This window comes from Primulina tabacum, chromosome 10 (genome assembly GCF_025594145.1).
Source record: "Primulina tabacum isolate GXHZ01 chromosome 10, ASM2559414v2, whole genome shotgun sequence".
Classification (NCBI taxonomy): domain Eukaryota; kingdom Viridiplantae; phylum Streptophyta; class Magnoliopsida; order Lamiales; family Gesneriaceae; genus Primulina; species Primulina tabacum.
In genome coordinates this window covers 14,996,028-15,008,770 of record NC_134559.1, presented here as the reverse complement: position 1 = coordinate 15,008,770, position 12,743 = coordinate 14,996,028, and positions in this window count along the sequence as shown.

Sequence of the window (12,743 nt, the reverse complement as noted above, 5' to 3'; positions counted from 1 at the left end):
ATGTTGATATCTGTCATCACTGCAAGAAGCCTGGACATTGGAGGCGTAACTGCAGAGAATATCTTTCCCAGAAGGGTTCTGGAAATGGTATGTTCTATATTGAAGTAAACATTTCAATTAACTCTACTTCTTTGTTATTAGATACCGCTGTGGCTCACATCTCTGTAATGATTTATAGGTGATGGGAAGAAGTAGAAGATTTAGGGAAGGTGAGACCTTTTTGAGGATGGGTAATGGAGCAAGAGTTGCTGCCAAGGCCGTATGAGATGTTTACTTATTATTTAACAGTGATTTTAAGTTAATTTTAAGATATATTTTGTTCGTACCCGATTTGGTGAAAAAAATTATTTTCATTTCTATGCTTGATAAAGATGGATATTCTTGTTTATTTAGCAAAGGTGTTTGAAACATTTACAAGAACGAATGTTTGATAGGTACTGGTGAACTTGAAAACGATCTCTACAACATAAAATTGAAAGATATACTACTAAACAATGTCCAAGCAATAACAACAACAAACAAGCGAAAACAAGATACTCTAAATTGGTCACAATTATGGCATGTTCGATTAGGACATATTTCCCTAGAATGATGAACAAGCTAGTGGGAGTAAGTATGTTTTATATGTCTGATATTAATTTTCTCACGACTTGTGAGTCCTGTCTAAAAGGAAAGATGACCACAATTTCCTTTAAGAGCCACGTAGAGCGAGCCAAAGGGTTATTAGATTTGATTCATACCGATATGTGCGGTCCGCTTAGCATCACCACTAAGCATGGACATGCCTATTTCATCACCTCTATCATCCCAAAAAAACAAAGGTGTTTGTTTCTAGGAATGCAACCTTTTTGAAAAAGGAATTGCTATTGGATAGAAAAAAGTGGAGATGATAGAACTCGAAGAGAGACACCCACAATTGTAGAACCTACACCCGAAGAGTCAATAGAGGAGATACAAGCTCCTAGAAGATCCGAGAGAGTCTCGAGACCACTTATGAGGTATGGTCTGTTTCTTGAAGAATGCCATGATGAGAATAACCATGGATGTGATCCAATGACCTTCAAGGAAGCGTTATCTGATGCCGATTCATCCAAATGGCTTGAAGCTATGGAATCTAAGATGAATTCCATGCATTCGAACCAAGTGTGGAATCTTGTGGATCCACCTAAGGGAACTGTTCCTATAGGTTGTAAATGAATTTACAAGAGGAAATTTGGGACAGATGGGAAGGTATTGACCTTCAAGGCGCGATTGGTAGAAAAAAATATACTCAAAGACAAGGAGTTGACTTTGAGGAAACATTTTCTTCAGTTGCAATGTTCAAGTCTATAAGGATATTGCTAGTCATAGCTGCATGGTATGACTATGAGATATGACATATGAATGTAAAGACAACATTTCTTAATGAGGATATTAAGGAATAGATTTACATGTCTCAACCTGAAGGGTTTACATCTATCGGAAGTGACCATATGATATGTGAACTTCAGAGATCTGTTTATGGTCTAAAGCAGACATTTGGAACCTCATATTCGATAGTACAATCAAAGAGTTTGGTTTCACTAAGAATCCTAAGGAACGTGTGTATAAGAAGGTCAGTGGGAGTGCTTTGACATTCCTGGTACTTTATGTTGATGACATTCTACTCATTGGGGATGATGTAGGGATACTGCAATCAACTAAAATATGGTTAGCGAGTAACTTTTTCGATGCAGGACTTCGGGTGAAGCATATTTTGTATTAGAACTACATATCTATCAAGAAGATTGCTCGGTCTCACCCAGTCCACATACATTGATACCATCGTTAAGCGGTTCTTGATGGATGAATCCAAGAGAAGACATATACCAATGTGTCATGGCGTGTCCCTATCCAAGTATATTTCTCCCAAGACTGATGCAGAGATAGTGGCGATGAAAAGCATTCCTTATGCATCTGCAATTGGTAGTATCATGAATGAGATGATATCTACACGTCCTGACGTGGCATTTGCACTAAGTGTAGTGAGTAGATATCAATCAAACCCTGGTCTTCCACACTGAAAAGCTGTGAAAGACATCATCAAGTATTTGAGAAGGACCAATAAGTTATTCTTGGTCTATGGGGGTGGAGAACTGATATTGGAAGGCTATGTCGACTCTAGCTTCCAAAGCGATATAGATGACTCAAAGTCAACCTCTGGGTTTGTATTCATGCTCAATGGTGCTTCTGTCTCTTGGAAGAGTTCCAAGCAAGAAAGTACTGCGGATTCCACCACTGAGGCCGAATACATTACTGCATCAGCTACAGCAAAGGAGGCTATTTGGATAAGGAATTTCGTCCAAGAGTTGGGCGTCATTCCTAATGGATTTGCTCCTGTCCCGGTGTTTTGTGACAACACGGGAGCCATTGCTCAGGCGAATGAGCCAATGTCTCATCAAAAATCCAAACATGTATTGAGAAAGAACCACATCCTCCGAGAGATTGTGGAAAGAGGAGAAGTGTTGATTGACTAAGTCGACTCCGTAGATAATGTTGCTGATCCACTAACTAAGCCTTTACCTGGACCACTATTTGAAAAGCATCGTGAATCGATGGGTTTGAAGCATATGGGTAATTGGCTCTAGTGCAAGTGGGAGGTTGTTAGAGTAGGTGTCCGTCGAGCCAAGTGTTGGCCGAGGATTCATGATTAAACTCTATGTATAAATAATTTTTATTTTAATAATATTTGAAATTATTGCTTTGGCACATATTTATCTGTATACCCTATGCTAGTTGCATAGAGAAAGTCCTTAAATATACAAATATAGAAAGAATAGGAGATGCTCATATGATGAGTATCATGAAACTAATATTTGGAATACTGTATATTCTAAATAGTTCCTAATCGATTCAGCCGTCGCTAAGAAGGATAAAGGCCGCTCGAGCTTGAGACTAGTATCTGCGATGTGATTACCATGTTTCATTGGTAGGGGACATTGTAATGTCCGAGCATGCTAGATTGGTTCTCCTTGTAGAGTGCACTGAACAACCCTCCATAAAGGACTTTCCAAGTGGTTCTCACTTATCGAGTGGAAACGTCCTAGTTTATGGTTGTACAACATTAGTCCTTATGACCCGGGACAAGCATTGAGACTCTATATGCTAGCATTGCACTTTGACTTGTTTACCGACTCTCATGGAGTCATCAGGTGTCAAGGTTAGGTGTTTTGTCGAAACATATAGGAGTCGATGCATTGTAGTCGGGGATTCACCGCTTACCTTCGGGTATGGATATCCTATGGAAAATGCATGCGGGGCAGCTACAGATGCTTCGTATGCAAACAAGAAGGGCACAAGGCTGCAGATTGCCCTCAGAACAAGGGTCCCACTATCGGCAGGGCATATGTGATGCATGCCAAGGAGGCTGAGGCGGAGCCAGACTCTACTTTGATCACTGGTAACTTTTATGCTTAAGTCTTTGTGTTTATCACTTTGATTGCATGTAATGGTATGATCAGTATTTGAATTGACTGTTGGGATCGATAACACAGAAAGAATTAGGACACATGTTTTACCTAGTTGGGGCTATTTTCGAAACTTCTGTAATTTAGAGGATTTATTGGTAACATTCTCGAAATTTTGTAAATTTTTGGGGTTGAATTCAAATAGGAGAATAGAGTCATGTTGCAATTTTCGAAACTTTAAGGGGTTAATTTGCAATTTTTTATTTTTCTGAGGTTGAATTCGAATTTTTGGGAACAATGATTGGATTATTTCAGTGTTTTTTCGAGGATTTTGGGTTAATTTTCGATAAGAAATTCCTTAAGTTCAACTCTATTAGATTTGATGGGATGTTTTGTCGCACGGAGGATATATATTTCAGGTGTAGCCACGCATGCACTGTAGATTCAGGGGCTACACACTCATTTATATCCGAATCTTTCATGAAGCGGACTAGGAATCATACCTGCAGCGATGGATTTGGATTTCAAAGTATCGATCCCATCCGGAGATCAGATGTTCACATCCCGGATAGTGAGAGGATTGGAGCTTAAATTGCAACAGAAGGCAGTACAGGCAGATCTGATAGTACTACCGTTGCCAGAGTTTGACATGATGTTGGGTATGGACTGGCTATCTTCTCACGGTGCAGTCATAGATTTTCGACGAGGGCAAGTTTCTGTCAGACCACCCGAGGGGGAAACCATTTGTTTTTGAGGCCGCTAGACATCAGCAGTTCCCGCACGTCATTTCCTGCATGTGTGAGAGGAAGCTTATCAAGAGAGGCTGTCAGGCGTTCTTAGCCAGCATCGTGTCAGTGACAAGCCAGTCAGTCAGATGTTGGAGGTTGTAGATGTGGTCAGTGAGTTATCCAGTGTGTTCCTTGACGATGTTTTAGGCATTCCACCAGACAGAGATGTGGACTTCTCTATTGAGCTCATGCCAAGGACATTGCCGATATCTAAGGCATCCTACCGATTAGCGCCTGCAGAAATGAAGGAGCTCATTGATCAGATTCAGGATCTGCTAGATAAGGATTTCATTCACCCTAGTTTTTCTCCACGGAGCGCACCAGTTCTGTTTGTCAAGAAGAAGGATGGCAGCATGCGACTGTGCATTGACTACAGAGAGCTGAACAGGTCACAGTTAAGAATAAGTATCCGTTGCCTAGGATCGATGACTTATTTGATCAGCTTCAGGGAGCCTCAGTGTTCTCCAAGATAGACCTCCGATCCGGATATCACCATCTGAAAGTGAGGGAGTCAGATGTGCATAAGACAGCTTTTCGGACGCGTTACGAGCTCTATGAGTTCTTGGTGATGCCCTTCGGTCTGACAAACGTGCCAGCGATCTTCATTGATCTCATGAATCGCGTATTCCAGCAATTTTTGGATCAGTTCGTCATAGTTTTCATTGACGATATTCTGATCTATTCGAAGAACGGGGATGAGCACAGTCATCATCTGAGGACTAGTATTGCTGACTCTACACGATAGATGACTATATGCAAAGTTCAACAAGTGTGAGTTCTGGCTCAACAGGGTGTCATTCTTGGGCCACATTGTGTTGCAAGATGGCATAGAGGTCGACCCCAGAAGAGTAGAGGCAATCAGAGATTGGCCAGTTCTGAAGAGCGTGACAGAGATCTGTAATTTCTTGGGATTGTCAGATTACTACAAGAAGTTCATCAAGGGCTTCGGGTCAATTTTAGAGGTCCAGGGGTAAAACGGTAATTTTTGGGTTTCCATGGGCAAAATGGTCATTTTGCACCCAGGGTGAGATTTTGGTCCTGTCAGCGCTTTGAGCACAAATTTATGATATTTTAAACGTTTATGGATCATGTTCATGATTTTTACGTAATTGCGATAAATACGTTGCATGCTTGGTTTAGAGGAAAAATTATATATATGCATGCTTTTATTTAAGCGATGATTATGATGACACGTTTTTTAAGGAAGTGATTTAGTTGTGACTAACACGATGACATGTAAGGCCGGGACTCAATGGGAGGGTAATGTTGTTGCTGATGATCCTCGTCGTCGGGTACCACGGTTACACGTAGATGGATCCATCGACTGATATGATGATACGAAAGTCAAAGCTAATGAACGGAATTCAAATTAAAAAAATTAACACGTATATGTTGACACAATGATACATGCTATGATTATTACCATGTTTTGACAGGAAAAGTTTACGCATACGATTTTACTGCAGACATGAAATATATGTTAAGTATGCTATTTTTCACCGATGTATGCTATGTATATGTACTTGTTATTTCTGACACAGGTGTGTTGAGTCTTTAGACTCACTAGACGTGTGTCATGCAGGTGAGTTTGTTGCTGAGGAGACTGGAGGTGCTGAACTTTGAGTAGGCAGCTCTGGTGTGGTGACACGACCCGAGGACCGCACGATTTTCCGCATATTGATTTATGAGCTTTTGAGAGGAGTTAAACATTTTTATATACGTTAAGGATATTACGATTTTTACTCATTTATATTTACGTTTGATGTTTGTTATTTTAAATTGCGCTAATTTTATTGTCAAATAAATACAATTATTTCAAATGTTATTTTGTAAATACGAGCCTTTATAGGAAAAAAAAATTTCGCATTTTTAGAACGGTAGACGTTAAAATTATCTTAGTTAGTGGTAGACCAAATTTGGAAGAAAGAATCCATTTGAGCAAGGTGTGCTCTTGGAAGCTTGTAGATTGGGTCATCCTTTCAGGAGTTAAGTTGTTTACAACTTAGTTGGAGCCAAAAACATTAATCCTTGTTATTGATAAGTAAAGTTCTTAACACACTATGTATGACATTTTTGTGTTTTATGTTATTTGCTACACATCTAAGTGGGTTTTCTTGCTTGAAAATATGATTTTTCAAAAAATTTCAGTTGCGCTTCCGAGCAATGTAACCGATCCCCTTTCTGATACAACCTGCATTACCCGAAACTAATACGTGTAACGCCGTTTTTGGAAAAGCCTTCTCCGGAGCTCGTCTTGGGCCATTAATATCGTACTGCTACCACAAACATGTATATAACATCAAATTATCATTTTCATGCTCTTACTTTTCATGCCTTGTAAATTCTTCATGTGTAATTCATTCAGACACAAATATATGGAAAAGAACCATGTCTTATATCAAACTTCATAAAATTTAGTCATGAATTCATAATTAAAATGATTTTCATGAATTAATGCATAGCCAATGAGTAATCTTCCTTCCAGACTTTCGTCATAAAGTTAATGAAAGTAGGGAAAATTATTTTCCTTGCAAGAGCAACATGAAATCAGCCATACATCAATAAAAATTAATTAAATACTATCTTCTTGGATCATACATCCAAAATTGAATAGAACTCACTGGCCTAAACCACGAGCAAATACTCAATCTTCTATCCTGGATTGAATACTACAATTATTTTGTAAATAGAGTAGTATTGTTGATGCTCGCATGGAGCACACATCATGTTTTGGCAAAAGAGATCCCTGGCTAAAAAAATGTTACTCTCTCTCGGGACTTTCTTAAATAAGAACCTCATGTAGATCGTTATATCGAGTGGTTATATCATACTCTTACCATAAAAATGGATGCATATGGTGATCTGACTGAATGAATGCGTTGACACGACATGTGTATGAGGAGATGCTTATTTTCATAGAAAAAATATTACCTTACGAGAAAAACTTATAAAAATAAACCCCCACACCCTAAAAACGAAATTCATTACATGATACGTCAAGAAACAAAATAAACTTGTCTTTCTTTAACGGGGATGAGATTTGGACTCCGAAAATCGACTTTTAGCCTTGAATCAATCAAAAGACGTCAAAATTTCTTGAAGGGATGGGAGGATTTTCGAAAACTCTAAGGTAAAAGGGAATAGTGACAGCTGCTGAATGGAGAGAGAGGGTTAGGGTTTTCCTTTTAATACTAGGGCTTATACTAATGCTAGAGCATATGCCTGTGGGTCAAACATTGAGATCAAGGGCTCCTTTAAAAAACATAGGTTTTTCAGCCCCAAATATCCCTAAAATAAAATCTTATACTTTTCTCGTTTAAAATTTATATTCAAAAATGTCATTCTCGATATAACATATTTCTAGGCTCGTAGTTTTTATTTATAAAAATTTACATATATTAACTAGTTTTGATTACCATTGTCACCTGTGTTATATCACATGCCGGTGAAAATCTTAAAATACAAAGGCAAAAACTTGTGTGAGACGGTCTCACGGGTCGTATTTTGTGAGACATATATCTTATTTGGGTCATTCATGAAAAGATATTACTTTTTATGTTAAGAGTATTACTTTTTATTTTGAATATCGGTAGTGTTGACCCGTCTCACAGATTAAGATCCGTGAGACGGTCTCACATGACACACACTCATAAAATATTTAAAACCATGACACATAATAAAATACATAAAATCATATGGCATATTATAAAATCATATAGACTTAAAAGTGTTTGCTTATATTTAATAATTTATAATAAGTTTAATTCGCATTATAAAATATCGGCAATGGACATTATATTTTTGAAATGTGTACACTTACAATAATCATCTTAGACCCATGTGAAATGACATATTTTTGAAATTATTTGATTATTATGGTCAAGGACGAATGTCTATCCATCAATATTTTAGCCAAGTAAAGGGATTAGATGTATATTACGTACGTAGGAAATTGAGTTTCAAAAGTTTGGTTTGGGCTGATTTTAACTGATTATTTAAATTGGCTAAATGAAGTTTAAGTCACCATTAAATAATTTCAATATATTTAATTTCTTGAAATCAATTTTGGATGAATGAGAAACCAATTATCAAAAGTGAGCCAATTGAAATCCACTCGGGAACATGAATCGTACTCATCATGCCCAATATGAGGAAAATATTATTAATAAATCTTATTTGTTTATTGTCTTAGTTTTCATAAATATGCAAAATGGTTCAAGACATCACGTTCACCTAGCGACCCAATAAATCTCCAAGGGAAATTCACTCACACCCACATTCTAGCTCTCTCATAGTGCAATTATCTTTTGATTAAACTCTCTTAAGTGTTTTATATACATACATATAATTTCATCCATATGTGATCATAGGATTTTAGTTTGTAAAAATTTTGTTTCAACCTAACTTTGACCAATGATTCAAGTAGGTACCTCTTAATAAAAATTGGTTTTTTTTTATATAATAAAATCAACCTCTCGGATAGATAAATTTCGTATATTTAAGTTACCAAAATCAATTTAGGTAAATGAGAAGTTGATAGACATTGAAGTAGATTTAGAACCCATAAGAAAAGTGAATTAAGTCCACCATTTTGCAAGTACTCTTGCAAATAACATTGATAAATCTATTTATGCAACCAACTTTCTAAGCTGTGCATATTTTTTTATTTAAATACAATATTGAAAGAGCCCCAGCTCATTAAGATTGAAGAAAAACACAGTAAGGTTGCGTTTGGAATATTGATGGATTTCAAATGTATTTTTGTTGTTTAGAAAAGTATGACCATAAGCTTCAAATTCATCATACATATTCATATAATATTTCGTATTAGCTATGATAAATTTCAAGTTCATCCAATAATTGTGTCATTCGAAAATCATTATATGATATATTACTAAAGTCCATTTTCAAAACGTTTCTTGTTAATTTGATTATAAAATTTTTGAACATTTGTTTGTGTTCCGTTGACAAAATTTCTTGGCACGTCTCTCATTGGGAAATATTCACGTTTTTTCCATTTCATTTACTTTATTAAATGTGATGCAGGGAAAAATGATAGCGACTGACTCCAACTTTGACCAACCTTTGGTGGAAAGAATAATATTAGCGTACAAAATTACGGTTCACGAATTATGATATTTTATTTTTAAATATTCATTTTATGTTTGAATTTAACTATCAAGCATATATGGCATGATCCACGCTAAATATATCTTATTTTGAAAATGTAACCAAATGGTTTTTTAAAAATAAAATAAAATATAGGCATCTATTTTCTGGTGGGAAAAGTGTAAATTTGACTATTTTCGCTTATCTTTAGTGATTTTGATTTTTTATCCAAAAATAAAAAATAAAGGATCGAGATTCAATTTTTGTATTATCTGTTGGATCTCGGTTTTCTCGTGCCCAAATGCAGCGGAAGTTTTAAAATTTTAGATCTTGACATTCAAGATGTATTTGGACACTTGTATAGTTTTAAAATTAAACATTCATATGGAGTTTAAATTTTATACTTTTGGTGAAAGATTTACACGGCTCCTACTATTTCGGGGTTAGAAAATCTCATTTCTTTAATCCTTCTATCAAGTTTACGACTAGATCGTTTGTTCTTCTTCCAAATAACACTAGATTATTTGAAAGAAATTTTAACGTTGGAGATTAAATAAAGAGGCGGCTCAAGACCTTGAATAATATTCAAGGTGGCCGAAAATATTTTGAGAGAAGGGGAGGCTTTTCGAAAATTTGGAGTCTTGGGGTTGCTAGGGTTATGGCCTTTTTTTCCTCTTTTATAAACAATCCATGACCTAATATTCATAATTAACATTAATGAACTTGATTAATTAATTGAGTTAGTCCAACTAGTTTAATTAATTAATCAAAGTTCATTAAGAAATTTAATTATTTAGTATGTTGGACTTGTACTCCTACAAGCACATTAAACACACTTTCCACTATATTTAATTTAATATTTAATAAATTCAGCTTTTGAGTTTAATAAATTAAATCCTCAAATTTTATAAATTCAACTCTTGAATTTATTCTCTCCAAATTTCATAAATTCAACTTCTTGAATTTACTATCTCATAAATTCAACTCCTAGAATTTATTTTCCCAAAATTTAATTATCATAAATTCAACTCCTTGAATTTAATATATCATAATATAAATTCGACTCCTTGAATTTATTCTCTCAACGAGAACAAATGATCTAGTGCTTGTGCGATCCTTAATGGTTCAGAGATACAGCTAGTCGTGAGTTCATAACTCATTGTGATTCAGGACATAATCCTTTATTCGGGCTTACCCTAAATTTCCACATTCTATGTATCAACAATTGATCATTAGAATGTCAAAAATCATATTTCTGATTAAATCCATCGAATCATGGTAAGAGCGTCTAGTAGTATTGTCTCATGATTCTCTAGGTATCACTGATAGTGCCTGCAAGAACCAGTCGATTATGATTAACGTACAGTACGGTCCCTTCATATCATATATCACGATCGAATCTGCAACTATTGGTTCATCTAGGGTTGCATAATAATTCTATAACAATGTGACACATATAAATAGTGGCATCGCATGTACTATTGAAGAACTTCTTCTCCAACGTACATCTCATAATCTGGTCAGAGATTACATGCACTATTGTTTCATCAGATCACATAGGATATCCACATCCGTAGGTGAGCGGTGAATTCCCGACAATGCACTGGCTCCTACACGTGTCGCAATTGTACCCAATCTCACCACCTGATGACTCTCCTGGAGCCGGTAAACGAGTCCAAGCACAGCTCTAGCATATAGAGCCTCAGTGTTGTCCCGGGTCCTAAGGACTAATGGTGTACAATCATAACCACGGACTTATCCTCTCGATGAATGATAATCACTTGAAAAGTCCGAGGGAGGATTTTTCAGTATAATCTTCATATGACTGATTATCTGCATGTTTGGACATCTCTATGCCCTTAGCAAGAAGCACGGTACACAACATCACAGATGCTAGTCTCGAGCTCAAGTGACCTTTAATTTGTTCATGTTTTAGGCGGCTGAATCGACTAGGAACGAATTTAGATCATACAGTGTTTACAAATGAATTTCAACATCGAATTACGATTCATTTGTATAAAACTATAATCAAGATCTTTATCTATGTTGTTCACATGAGTATACAGATAAAGAAAAAAAAAACCATAAAATACTGAGTTATATTAAAATGAAGATTATTTATTACAAGTGAGTCAGTAAAATCCATAGCCAACACTTGGCTTACAAGGACATCTACTCTAACATTATCCGTGCACCCAAATAAAAAAGAGGTAAATATAAAGGAAGGACAAAAGCTATTTTTTCCTTTATTGATTTAATTTCGAGAAATATATTTCGGAAAATTATTTTAAAAAATGCTACAAATATATATAACCACAATGGATCCTCATGGCTCATACGTACTTTTCCACGTATTGAGAATTATGACTACCATGTGTTGTGTGTGTCTTTTGAATATTAGAACTTCAAAAACTATTTTTCAATTACGAATTTATCCTAATTTAAATCTAATTATTGTTAGAGTTGATGCATTGTAAGCCAACTGTTGGCTAGGGAATTTATTGACTCAGTTGTAATAAACAATCTTTATTTTAATATAATTTAATGTTTCATGGTTTGTTATTTCTTTATCTGTATACCCATGTGAACAACATAGATAAAGACCTTGATTATACTTTAATACAAATGAATCGTAATTCGATGTTGAAACTCATTTGTAAACACTGCATATTCTAAATTCGTTCCTAGTCGATTCAGCCGCCTAAAACAGGGATAAAGGCCGCTTGAGCTCGAGACTAGCATCTGTGATGTTGTGTACTGCGTTTCTTGGTAAGGGCATAGAGATGTCCAAGCATACAGATGGGTATTCATATGATGATTATACCGAACAACCCTCCCTCGGACTTTCCAAGTGGTTATCATTCATCGAGAGGATAAGTCCGTGGTTATGATTGTACACCATTAGTCCTTACGACCCGGGACAACACTGAGGCTCTATATGCTAGAGCTGTGCTTTGACTTGTTTACCGACTCCAGGAGAGTCATCAGGTGGCGAGGTTGGGTACAGTTGCGACACATGTAGGAGCCAGTGCATTGTAGTCGGGGATTCACCGCTCACCTACGGGTGTGGATATCCTATGTGATCTGATGAAATAATAGTGCGTGAAATCTCTGGCCAGAGTATGAGATGTACATTGGAGAAGGAGTTCTCCAATGGTACATGCGATGCCACTATTTATATGTATCACATAGTTATCGAATTAATATGCAACACTCGATGAACCAATGGTTGCAGATTCGATCGGGATATATGAGATGAAGGGACCGTACTGTACGTTAATCATAATCGACTGGTTCTTGCAGACACTATCAGTGATACCTAGGGGATCATGGGGCGATGCTACTAGACGCTCTTACCATGATCCGATGGGTGCAATCAGAAATGAGTTCTGACATTCTTAATCAAGGTGTTGATGAAAAG